Source organism: Eupeodes corollae, chromosome 1 (genome assembly GCF_945859685.1).
Source record: "Eupeodes corollae chromosome 1, idEupCoro1.1, whole genome shotgun sequence".
In the NCBI taxonomy this organism is placed as follows: Eukaryota; Metazoa; Arthropoda; class Insecta; order Diptera; family Syrphidae; genus Eupeodes; species Eupeodes corollae.
The window spans coordinates 104,089,896-104,103,100 of NC_079147.1; the positions used below are offsets into that span (position 1 = coordinate 104,089,896).

Sequence of the window (13,205 nt, forward strand, 5' to 3'; positions counted from 1 at the left end):
TCAGGAGTTGAATTCTTATAGAATTCGATAGAAATTCCATCCAAACCCACTGCTTTGTTATTTTTCATTCTGATTAGAGATGCCAACATCTCAACCATGGTAAAAGGAGAGTCTAGCTCATCGATTGAAACATATTGTAGGGCAAAACTGATGGAATTCTGGTCAGGTTTTAGCAGTAGTAAACCTTCAAAGTATGTGGCCAGGTCATCAACACTAATACTTAAAGACGATGACTTGCTGCAACCTTCCAGAATCCGTACATTGTACCAGAATGACTTTTAATTCCTTATAGTCTACAAGTTTCCCAGCTGCTTTGATTAAATTTAATTGCTTTCTCCGTCTACACAAATCTTTGTATATTTTATTCTGTTTAAGGTAATTTCCTCTGTGAGTTTCGTTGTTAGATTGTCTAAAGAATTTTAGGCAAGCGAAAGACTTTTCCCTACATTTCTTACACTCATCGTCGTGTATAGTTACCACTAGATTCTTCGTTCGTAGCCCCATTCAATACAAAAAACAGTAACTTTCCGTTACCCTCAAGAAATTCATTTAGTGAGTTTCTCGTGGAGAAAAACCTTCCATTTTCTTTAGTTTAGATCTATTTTTATTAAGAAAAATGGCTTAAGTACTGACTTGAGTAGTCTAAGTGAAGCTTTGACAAAACTGTTTTTGGCATCCCTTTGAAGTTTATAAGCGTTTTGCAATATATTTTCTTTTTTTAAATAAAATCCAAACCATGTGAGATGCTTTAAAAACTGTATTATGGGCCTGAAATTCAATGACAACATTTGTAAATAGAACTTGATTTCGTTCATATGGCCATCCCGGGTACGTTTGGAGCAGTCGATTACTTAATTCCAATTCTCGATGACTACGCAACATATTTTGTCCGAAACGTCCACTATTTCGCATTCAATATTAGCTCTTAGCTCTTTAAACGGTGTTGGCTTGTTGGCATAAACCTATAACGTAGCCTCAAAGAAAATAGTCTAGAGGCGTTAATCGCACGGACAATTTTATTGGAACATTTCTGAAACAACACTCTCATCAAACTTACTCTACAATAAATCGATTGTAAGGTATGGTTTGTGGCTTGTGGTACCATCTTGTTAAAGCCACACTTTGTCCAAGTCCATATCTTTCAATTCGGTCCAAAAATTATTGGTAATCATTGCTTTGCCATTCACACATCACGCTACGATCATTATCGTCGACTAAACAATATTGCCCAAAAACTCTGCCGGCATGAAAACCGCACCAAAGAGTTATTCTTGGTAGATGCAGCGGTTATTTTCGGAGTAAATGTAGATTTTTCACGATCAATAACCCATATTTCGCGTATTCACGAACCCACTCAGCCAAAAATGAGCTTCATCACAGAAGATGATTTTGCGATAAAATTCATCATCTTCTCCAGACCTCAATCGTAGAACGTAAGTCGCTTCAAAGGGTTCTTCGGCTTCAATTCTTGGGTCAGATAAAATAAAAAAATTAATATAGGATACCATCAGTTTTTAGCCGAATCAGAACGGCTAATTTGAGATCGTTTGCTACGGACGCTTAAACGGCACCGTTTTTTTCGAAACGTCGACCAAATCCGTTGTCTGACCGACATACACTGGCTTAAAGCTAGATCGGAGCCGGATCTATGAGCTCTGAATAATGGAGTAAAAAGCTGAGGCTGGTTTACTACATATTTGCTTGGTTTGGTATGAAAGAGACAGAGGGCCAAATCTTAAACTATTGACAGTTCTTTTCTTCAGGCTCTGCTTCGAGCTTAAAAAGAAAAATGCCATATTAATTTTTATTGTACAGATTACAATATCTAAGATAGTATCTATCATTTCCAGATTTCTCTTTTTTACCTAATTTCACTATGCTCTTAAATACCTTTGACTTACAGAATGTTAACACTGTTTATAAATTTGACAGCTGTCAGGTATTATGTCCAATTGGGCAAGTGCAGACGGCATAACGCATTTGAATTTAAGGCAAGTTTCTAGCATCTGATTGGCTAGCTGTCAAAATATTTCCTTCCAAATAAGGCAACTGTAATGGAAAGTTGACTGGAAAGTGAATCAAGATAAATCTCCCTAACTATCAAATAAATTCCCCTTATGTCAAAGTGACACTAATTGACACATAATTTTTCATACAACGGAAAGCTGATTTCTATTTGATGTTTTATGTAAAAGAGTTCCTTGTCAAATTCGAAATAGGAAAATGAAAATGTAATATTTTTGTTTAAATACTCAATACACTTCTAGATAGAATCGTAGCTTGTGGACTGTTTTGTAGACAATTATTTTTTTGTACAATGAACTGACGGTTTAAGTTAAAAAAGTAAAGTAAAGTCGAGTTGGAAGTTAATGACACTTAAAAAGCTAACAAGGAACGCAGTTGACTGCAAATGAATTCCATTATGGCTGAAACATAAACACGCTTCAGCTTCGTCTGCGTTACGTTGGGCCTGCTTCGAGGTTGCTTTGAATGACACATCCAATTACGGTTGCCACATTGGTCATCTGTGACCCAATTTGGTCATTATTTTTGTCATTTGGTCAAATTTTCGGAAACGAAAAAAGAAGTTCGACAAATTGAGTGACGAAACGTTTTTTTAACATACTCACTTGGCTAAACAGAAACAACGGTTAAACTCATTTAAGGAACTTTTTGTACATAAAAACTTTATTAAAAATATAAGCACTTGATCTGATTTGGACTAAGGGGACAAAGAAAATTATCTACTTATTACATAAGCTCTCAAAATACCTTACTACTTTTAATACAATTATTTTAAAAACAAACGCTTTACATTTTTGTTTATGTATATAGAATTTTTAAAACAACTGCTACTAATTATTTAAACTAAACCTTAGTAATAATAATTTAAGAAATGTATCCAAAATAACTCCAAAAAGTTTTTTGTCGGACTTCGAAATTTCAATGTCATCTTTAATTGATTTTTTTTCTAACTTGGTTCAGGGTCATCCCAAAGATGAAGTTATGAAATGGGCGAATCTAATTTAATTAAGTTTGTTAGGGATTTTGAAGTTTATTTGTACGTAATTAAACAATAAAAAAAAATGTTTGGACTTGAATTAATAATGTGTGTCATTTTTACCTAAAACTCGTTATTTTTATTTTCCGATTTGGACACAAACTTTTTTTCAGGTTGGTAACCGTGCTTCCAATATGACATTTCTAAAATGACACTTCTGTCATTAGCACCTGTTATTTTTTCTCAAAATTAAAAAAAAATAAGAGTTTTGAAATCGAAAAAATTAAATGTATATCGGAAATAGCTTACACAGTTTATAACAACCAATGGGAATCCCTCCAAAATCAAATGTATTTTTTTTGTTGACTTTTTAACAGCTGTTGGGCTGTCAGGCAAAATCAAATGTTCAGCAAATTTTGGAGTCACATTACGTTATGTCCTTACGATGTCAAATGATACGTGACCGTGAGGCCGAAGCTTCATTCTGAGAGCATGCATTGAATTCCTATGGCTGAACTCGTAAACGTCAGGCAAAGCCGTAGCTGCAGCGTGTTTGTGTTTCAGACATTATGTTTTCTGAACCTACACATTGTAAGTTCCAATTCCACTAAATAAGCCAACTGTCAAAGGATCTTTCAGTTTGAGCGTTTAAAATGTTTGTTTTTGTGACATTTACATTCTTAAAAAGAACTAAATTCTAGACTATTCCATATATCAAGAATTCATATTCTAAGCTATTTGTCTTAAAACTCCATAAGCACTTAACTTTTCAGGGTTCTTAAAAGTAAACAAACATTTTAATTTTATTTAACCCTCCTTAATTATCAAAGTCAGTCAATAAAAATGCATTAACACCCAATAATAAAATATTTGCCTTCACAATGACCGAAGGCTTCTGTCATCTCTTAAGTGTTTTGTTTTATATTATGTAATTAGTTTTCATACTTCAAAAAGCTTTTGCTCTTGAGTCTATACAAAATTATTGTTATGGAAATGAGCTATATAATGTCAAGTCGTCGTCATTCAGTCATGTCGGCCTACATCAGTTTATTTGGTGCCGTTCATTGGGATGATTTACTTAGATTTTTGCAGACCTGCTTTATGTGAGGTATTGCAGACACAAGGTTAGCTCTCTGGACACATTCCTACACTGGACTTCCATTCATTACTCGTTAGGTGACTATTTTTATTTTTAGAAACAGACAATATTATTTTTTCAAAAAGCCTTAAATAAACGTTTTCATTTTTCAAGGCAACAAAAACTTCGGAATAAAGTACAACAACAACAATAAATAAAAATGAAAGGTTTTGCTATCAAAGTCGGCTACGACGTCGAAGTCGAGAGGTACCTACAGTAAAACTGACTTATTACACACGCGAGTCAGTAACGAGCGGTATTGTAAATGTGCACACAATGGGACTTTAAAAAATGTTTTTTTTTGTTAATAAAAAATAATAATAACAATTTCGACAATTTGAGGAGGCGTTCTGACTACCTTTACTGTAATTGTCGTAAATTTTGTAAAAAATGTCCTTGAGCGAAGAAATAAAAAAGACATTCAAAAAATATGCATGAATATTTTTAGTAGGGGGAAAAATTCTTGAGGTACTTACATATCTTTACAAAGATGGATGACGAAGCGACTTTGACGACGGGTTTATTTTTATAATTACAATGCAATTATATTGCTTAAGGCGTGTGTTTTTAAAATTCATACATTTTTCACTTGAAGCAGACAAAAAATTCGCGTAGGTGAAGGAATTCAAGATCTTATTCAAGATTGAGGCTATTAGCGTGTGGCTCCTTGAGAGGATACAATTTAAGGTACTTTAAAATGATAATACAGAGACTTCCGCAAATTATGACCTCATAGCTTTTGACTGTTGAAATTGCATATTTGTCTAGGAATTTTGTATTTTAATTGTTAAAGAGTTTATTTTTGGAAATATTTAATTTATTTTGAGATTCGAAAAAAGTTTTCATTAAAAAATGTTGCATTTCAATCATAAAAAGAAATGCATTTAATTTGCTAAATGCACGGCCTCATTTTCAAGAAAAGGTATTGTAATTGGTTTGATTTCTCGAAGTGTAAAGGTCAAAGGTCAAGGTCCGTAGAAACAAAATAAAATGGCGCAAAATTTTAAACGATTTAGTAAATTGTTAAATGCATTTTTTAGCAATTTACAAAGCTTAACCCAAATGCTACAATTATTTCTTTCGAGTTGTGTAATGAAACTTTCAGGGATTGTGCAATTGAACCTGTCCAGGTAACAAAGTTAAGACCATCTTTGAAGTGTAACCACATGATCAAGCTAGCACCAGTAGGGTCCGTATATTTTTTTTAAATAATAAAACTTTAAAATGTTGATAAAAGGAAACATTTAGGATCGAATGTGGTAGTCGACCAAACATCTTTCACAAGGGCCAACATTACGGTTCTTACAATATGTGCTCATAACACTTTTGCAGTTGTCTCCTGCACAGCGTCTTCGTTTTCTTTTTGGGCCAGTTTGGTTTGGAAGCTCGCCGTAGTGTGATCTTTTGAACTCCAATTGCGATAAGGGTTTAGTTCGATTAGTCATATGAAAATAGAGCTTCACCAATTTTGTCCACAGTAAGAGATGCGATGGTAATTTACATTTCGATCTAGGCGATCGACTCCACACATCTATTCGATATTGCACACGGCCGAACTAGGCTGGTTTTGTTTTTTCAGCTTCTCTCGAATAGCGAGAAGCTGTTGAAGTTGGAAGAGGCCCATAACATGTCGAGGCAATGCAAAAACTAGAGTTGTCAACCCATTTTACAATTTGTATACCCGTTTCTAGCATTTTCTTGGATTTATATGATCCACGAGGCTTTTTTTTGTTTTTATGCTCTAAGGGGCAACTTGATGGAATTTGATTTTCCCTTATGGTTCCTGTCCCATTATAACCTCTTGCTTTCAAATAAGCGAGGAATGGAATGGACCGGTAAACAACAAGAAAACGGAAGACTTCGAATGTCTTCAGGGAAGTCATCTATCATTGATAAAAGGGGTGTAAAGCATTTACCAAAGCGTTCTTCATACTTCGTGTTAGATCGAGGATTTTTACCTTGGTAAATCTCAAAATTTACCATACGAGGTGTGTTCAAAAAGTACCCGGAATTTTCGTTTTTTTTTTCAAAAAATATTTATTTGTTTGTTTACATCAATGATATAATACACTTATGCCAGCGTTTTTTCCAATCTTCGAAGCACTCTTGATATGTCCTTGAGCATTCTCAGCGATTCGCCCTTTATTTCTTCAAGCGACGAATAATGCTGTCATTCCATGAGTCTCTTTAACTTTGGAAACAGAAAAAAGTCACACGGAGCCATATCTAGTGAATATAGAGGTTGGAGCATGACTACGGAATTGTTTTTGGACAACAAATTACGAACAAGCAATGACGAGTGAGCAGATGCGTTATCGTGGGGCAAAAGCCATGAATTGTTTTTCCATAAATCTGAGCTTTTTTTCAGATTGCTTTACGCAAACGTCGCATAACTTCAAGCTTATACTCCCTATTGTATGACATTTATGAAATTTCAAAACGTCGATTCTACGGTGAGCGAACCAGTCCTAAAATATAAATGGGTTGATAGTCAGGTAATAGTGTACAAGCGTAGACTCGATGCGCAAGTAAATAGTCTATCAAGCCATTTATCCTGGTCCTGTGAGCAGCAGTGAGCAGGAATGCATTAAACTCAGAAAAAAGTCATTTGCAATGCTTAAAATTTTTAGGAAAACCAAGTCTAATTTATTTAAATCGCTCTACCTAGATGCAAATAAAATGTATAAGCGAATATGCAAAAATAAACAAAAAACTTTTATGGCAGGTTTAGCAGTAGGTTTATCAAAATGTAAAGACTCAAAATCATTTTGGTCTAAAGTGAGATTGTTAGGTGGCGTTAAAAATGTTTCAGCAGTTATAATAAATGTAGAGTTACTAGCAAACCATTTTAAGAAACTTCTTAACGCCTCAACAAACTCACAACTATTTCAATATGCTTCACCCTCAATCACTATCTCAGACCTAGACGACCCTATTACAATAAATGAATTGCAAGCAACCCTTAAAAACATGAAAAACAACAACTCATCCCCGTCTTTCATAAATATTCTTCTTGATTTTTTTAATAAGCTTCTAGAAAAAGAAGAAATACCTCAGTCATTTTTAATGTCACAAATTTGTCCAATTTTTAAAAAAGGAGATCCTAGCTCACCAGCAAACTATAGGGGCATTTCGATTCTTCCTTGTTTGAGAAAAATATTTACCCAAATTCTATACTACAGGCTTATGAGGTGGGTAGAAGAAAACAAATTGCTCAGCACTTTCCAAGCTGGTTTCCGCTCTGGTCTTTCAACTGTGGATCAAATCTTCGCACTCTCCAATATAGCAAAACGTTTCATCGATAGCATTGATTTTAGGGCAGCATTTGATACTATCAACCGGAATTCACTAATTTATAAATTATCAAATTTTGGTATATCGACGAAATTTTTAAGACTCTATAAACTTCTCCTCACAAATACTTGCGCTACTGTGTCAAATGGGAGTTCCATATCCAGCTTCTTTAACACTGATTGCGGTGTGCCCCAAGGTTGCCCCTTAAGCCCGACTATGTTCGCCCTTTTCATTGACGATGTCTCCCGTGATTTTCCTGGGGGTGTTAGGTTTGGAAATATACTTATTAAGGTACTACTTTATGCGGACGACCTTGTTGTTTTGTCGGACAACCCCACCACATTACAGTTACAAATTAATAGACTTAAAAACTTTTGTGATAAATGGGACCTGAATATAAACACCTCAAAATCAAAAATTATGATTTTTGAAAGCACCCGTCGAAGAAGAAACCCGCTAGAAGCATGGTCATTGGATCGTGAACCTATAGAGGTGGTTAACCAATTTAAGTATTTAGGTGTTCTATTTTGTAGCAATCTAGATTTCAGGCCCCATGTTAAGAAAAAATGCTTATCCGCAAAAACTGCAATAAACCTTATATGGAACAAAATCTTCTGCAATAAGTACATAGACATCTCAGCAAAATTTAGAGTTTTTGAAGCTACTATAAACTCATGCTTATGCTATGCCAGTCAAGTTTTTGGTTACCAAGATCTTGATGAATTTGAGACAGTGCAACTCTTCTTTTTTAAACGAATATTTAAACTTCCAAACTATACACCAACTTACGCTATACATGTGGAATCAGGGATCCCTCCGATTTTTCTAAAAAATCTTAAATTTAATGCCGATTACATAATAAAAGTAATGCAAAGGTCAAATGAAAATCTTCATAAACAAATGATGGATTTCGCATTCCGAAGGAATTTATCGCCGTTTAAAGAATGGTATGAAATAGCAAATGCGCACGGATTTAATCTAAACCTTGGTACAACTTCTCTTGACAATTGGAAAGGTAGGTTTTATGAATGTATTGCGTTGGTTGATGATTCATTGTATCTCAAGTTCTTGAATAGGGCTCGAACCTCTCCAAGCAGATTGGTCTATAAGCAACTCAATCACACTTTGTTTGTAAACAATTATTTTAATAGTAATCTTTCTGCAAATCAAATAGGTACTTTGTTTAAAGCAAGAACTGAGATGCTAAATCTGAATTACAAACCTCACAGAAATGATAATCCCAGGTGTAACCTCTGCAATCGAAATGAAATCGAAGATGTCAACCACTTTTTAGCCGTTTGTCCAATTCTACAAGAACTCCGAAGACTTTATTTTTCAAAAAGCTTTCTCAATCACCAGGAAGCGAAACAAATTTTAAACGGAGAGTGGGGTTGGAAGGAACTTTACAATTTTATTGATCATGCCTTAGATTACCGAAACAGTTTTTTAGAGTAATTTTAAATTTTTTAATATATGTATATTTATGTACCATTATCTAAGATGTACCGAGGAAATATATATTATAAACTTGGATATTATGCTTATTTAAATTCAATTTATTTATTCAATTGTCTACATAATCTATTTATAAACTTACTATAATCTTAAACTTTCTTTTTTTTTAATTCTCGATAAATGTCAATTTTCAGGCAGACGGCAAATATATTTTTTTTTTGCCATGCTAATGTTCTAATTTAATTTTTCAAATGTATTTCGAGTTTTGTTTAAATAAAGAATTTATAATAATAATAATAATAAAATACTCCTTATTAACCGTACGACCTTGTGGTAAGATCTCTTGATGCACTATGGCATTATAATCGAAGAAAACAGTAAGCAAAACCTTCACATTTGATCGAACTTGACTTGCTTTTTTCTTTGGTGACGTTGGATGCTTCCAGGTGAACGATTGTTTGGTTTCGATATCATAACCGTACACCCATGTTTCATCACAAGTTAAGAACCTTTCAAGCAAACTTGGATCGTCGTTGACGTCTTTTAACAGCTCTTAAGCACTGTTCATGCGATTGTTTTTTTGGTCAAACATTGTTTAAACCCGTGGCATGATGGTTAGTGCGTTGGACTGTCATGCGAGAGGTCTTGGGTTTGATCCCTGCCTATGCCACCTAAAGTTTATTTACGGGTACTGCCTCTTGCGAGGAATTGACAAGTTCTCCAAGAGTAATTCTTGTCATGAAAAGTGCTTTCTCAAATTTGCCGTTCGGATTCGGCTTAACTGAAGGTCCCTTCCATCACTGACAACAGTACTCGCACACAGGAATGGTTGAGAGTTGTCAGTCACTAGGCCCTAGTTCTCAAACGAACTGTGGCGCCACCCAATTTATTTATGTATTGTTTAAACAAGCAAAAATCGACGAGCTCATAAAAACACGTCGACTTTAGCAACTACCACAGACAAATTAAACAGTGAATATAGCTGAAAAATGCATCAAACTTTAGGGACATGTATACCAACACAATACAAAACAAATTTTGACCTTCGGACTATCCAGAACCGTGAAATTTAAAAATTCCATGTACTTTTTGAACACACCTCGTATTTCCGGATGAAGTACACAGTGACCAAACTTTATAACCGAATCTTATTGGCTTACCCTTTATGAATTGTTTGTACCCATGCCGTCCATAATAAGCGATCATACTCTCATCAAAGGATAAATGTTGAGTTGGGTGAACATTTTTAATGTTATGGGTCACAACTTCCAAAATCTGTGTTTATTTTCTTTCGGTGCAACTTACTTCGGTTTGAAATCAAGTCATTTCGAAGATCGTCGGAACCACTCCAGTATCGTTTATAGCTAGGAATTGAGTTGTGTAACCAGTCACCATTAGAATGCCAAGGAAAGTGCGCAATTCACGTACCGAAAATAACTGAATCGCATATCTTGCTGAACAATAGGTGATGTGTTCCAATAACTCGTCATCAAAAAAACGCTCAAAATGCTCGCGAGGCTGAAAATCCCGGCAGTCATCATAATTTAACTCAGGAAATATTGGGATCCCAGAACTTGACCTGTCGTTTATCCATATAAACTTTGATGCTTTATTGGATAAAGGTAAAGTAAAATCTGAGAGAACGGGAATAATTTTTCTTAGTCGATTAGCTATGCGTTCAATAAAATGGATTCACCTTTCTTCATCGGTTGAACTTGCCGCTTCTTTTCTCTACACCTGGGTAACTTCAGCTGATTGATCAATAGAAGAACTTACTTCAGACTCCTCCAAAGCATTTGCAATTACACTTTCAATTTCTTTTTCCAAAACAGATAGGTCTTGAAGTGGAAAAGCGTCAAAGTGCCGGCCATTTTTCATAACCAGTTTACAACCACCTCTCAATTGGTCAATGAGATCATCAAATGTTCCGCCAATCAATTATCTGCTCCACACAGTCCATTACATCTTTCAACGATAATTTACTAAGCAAAATTTATAATAATTTAAAAAAAAAAAACTTTAAAAAACGAACTCTATAAGTACCAACGTAACCCTACAGTCACATTCTTATATAGAGAGAAAACGTACCCTGGCAGTGACATTCCTAAGGCTCACCCAACAATCTTCTCATTCTAGATCGGTCCCTAGGTCCAGTTTCGAGCTCCAAGTCGGGTAAGATCACTTTTCACATGTGGGGCCACTACTGCGCTGTCCTGTGGATGTGAATTCCGACCCGGAGAATCGGTGTAAATGCGCTCTACTTGACCCAGTCATCTTAGGCGTGGGATTTTTACAACTCTTGCTTGTACTGCCCGTACAGCTCGTCGTTCCATCTTCTTCTACACTCACCAATTTAACTTTCCCTCGAAACGACCCAAGGTGCTTTCATCCGCTTTTGTCGTAGTTCATGTTTCTGAACCGTACAGCAGGACGGGGATGATGAGGGTCTTATATAGTGACTCTTTGGTCGCTCCCTAAGAAACAGCGGTTAGCGAGAGTAATACTTGGTTTGATCTCAGCGCTGATATTGTTTTCTGTGCGCATAGTGGAGCCTAAGTATAAAAAGTCCTTAACTACCTCAAAGTAACGTCTGTCGGTGTTGAAGGTCCTTTCTTGATGACAGCTTGTACTTTGTTTTGTCTCATTAACCGCTTAACCTATATTCGATGCCTCAATACTCACAAAAGCCTCATTGAAATCTTACAATTTTATCAGCATATGCTAGTAATTAGACATATTTTTGAAAGCAAATGCATCTAGTGTTGACGTAGGAACTATTTAAAGGTGCGTGAAACACGCCTTGGGATCATGGTAACATTCTAAACTGACTTCATCAGATATTTTTTCCACAAGAATTGACTACTGCTTTCCTATCTTGAGTCTCAGTAACGGTTTTGAGTAAATGTGTCCAACCATAGAAAAGTTTGGAGGATTAGATAATTCATACTTACGAAAGACTTCGATATAAGTTGAAATAACCGTGGCGTGCTGGTTTATGCATAGGACTTTTAATCGTTTTTTTAAGGGCAATACCTCTAACGAGTAATTGACTCCAAGAGTAATTCTTGTCAATAAAAGTGTTTTCTCAAATTAGCGGTTCTGGTTTGGCATAAAACTGTAGATCCCCTCCATCCCTGAAATAAATGGTTGAGAGTTGTTTGTCAACAGGCCCCAGTTCTCCTATTTTTACGAAAGGCTTTAAAATGAACTGCAAAGCTAGGTCAGGAACTTTTACTGATTTTTAAATAAAAACTCAACTTAATACTAAAATAGTCCTACTTTCAAAGGGCATCAACTTTAACCTCCAGGTTACTCTCATTTTGGTTTGAGGTCACAGTAGCATTATAGGAAATGAATGGACTGACAGGTTGCCGTGACAAGTATCGCCCCTTCATATCTGACGTGCGGAAAGCTTACCTACAGCATATGTTTAATGCAGACCAAGCAGGATGTAGCTTTTTTTTTGTATATAATCACTCTAGGGGTTATTAATACCCTAAACATGTTTAAAGTTTAAACACAGTGCGAGCTTTAGGAAAATAGGAAAATATTAAAGAGGAGATACCGATGCACATTGGTCTTAAAGTTTTGAATATCAAAATGACAGTTGAAAGCGGAGCTGGGTAAAGCATTCCACATTCTCGATGTGCGGGTAAAAAAAGAATCTCTATACTTGACAGTACGTCCGAAATTGAGCTCAAATTTAAACTGATGTGCATTTCTAGAAGAACGAGTATTAAGGCTGAATTGTTTGAGTGGGGGTATGCAACTGGTTAATTCGATAGAATACTGTTTATAAAAATACCGGTATAGGAAAACGAAAGGCATGAAACATGCGGCGGTGTTCGAGTGACGTAATTGTTTCGGTTATATTTCTATCGCCTTTCATTTTCAAAGCTCTATTTTGGATCCTGTCCAAAGTACTTAAAATTGTTTTAGGGGCATCTGCCCAAATATGTGAGTTATGTTCAAGTTTTGGACGAATTAAGGCTTTGTAAATACAGCCAGATCAAAAGGGGTGACAAATTTCTTGCACCATCGAAGAAAGTACTGATAGTTGATTAGTTTCTTGGATGCAAGTGCCGCTCATGGATAGCGGCATTGAGGGTGAGTTAGGATTAATTGCAATATTTACTAGATACTTGCCTAAAGGAAATAGAGACCTTGATTCTGATACCTGATTTCCTTTCTAAATAGAAAGAAATGAAGAGATCTTTTCTACAAACTGTCATTTGAATTTCTTCTAATTCAAAATTCAAGCCAGAAGCAAAGTTAGTAAAATGTTGATTTTTATTTCTCAATAATGCTCGTTTCAAT

The 13,205-nt window shown here is 35.4% G+C and overlaps 1 protein-coding gene across 2 annotated transcripts in view; it reads left to right on the forward strand.

The window, feature by feature from the left end:
• The window catches only part of LOC129941976 (E3 ubiquitin-protein ligase RNF19B-like), a 147,373-nt gene that overhangs the window by 76,224 nt on the left and 57,944 nt on the right, over positions 1-13,205 (forward strand). The gene's annotated exons all lie outside the window — the stretch shown is intronic.